The following is a 225-nucleotide window of genomic DNA, read 5'->3' as shown; positions in this document are numbered from 1 at the left end:
TAACGTCCTTCCAAGAGCGGGCCTCCAAGAGCGAGGAAGCGAGTCCGGCGATCAATCTCTGACCCCGGCTGTCACGTCCTACAAAAGGAGGCAGCCGGGGATCTCACCCCCTCCTCTACCCCTGCTCCTACTACCCGGAGATGGTCTTCGACATGCCTCCTGCCCGCCCCCGGGGATTAGGGTCGAGGTGGCCGGCCGAAGAATGTCACACAGCGATAGGGGATG

The 225-nt window shown here is 62.7% G+C and overlaps 1 protein-coding gene across 1 annotated transcript in view; it reads right to left on the bottom strand.

Annotated features, from left to right (window-relative positions):
* The window catches only part of LOC119591544 (lysosomal-trafficking regulator-like), a gene marked incomplete in the record, with an annotated part of 91,173 nt that overhangs the window by 66,314 nt on the left and 24,634 nt on the right, over positions 1-225 (bottom strand).

Source organism: Penaeus monodon, chromosome 28 (assembly GCF_015228065.2).
Source record: "Penaeus monodon isolate SGIC_2016 chromosome 28, NSTDA_Pmon_1, whole genome shotgun sequence".
NCBI classification, from domain to species: domain Eukaryota; kingdom Metazoa; phylum Arthropoda; class Malacostraca; order Decapoda; family Penaeidae; genus Penaeus; species Penaeus monodon.
The sequence above is the reverse complement of the archived record's forward strand: the minus strand, read 5'-3'. Positions and strand labels throughout refer to the sequence as shown.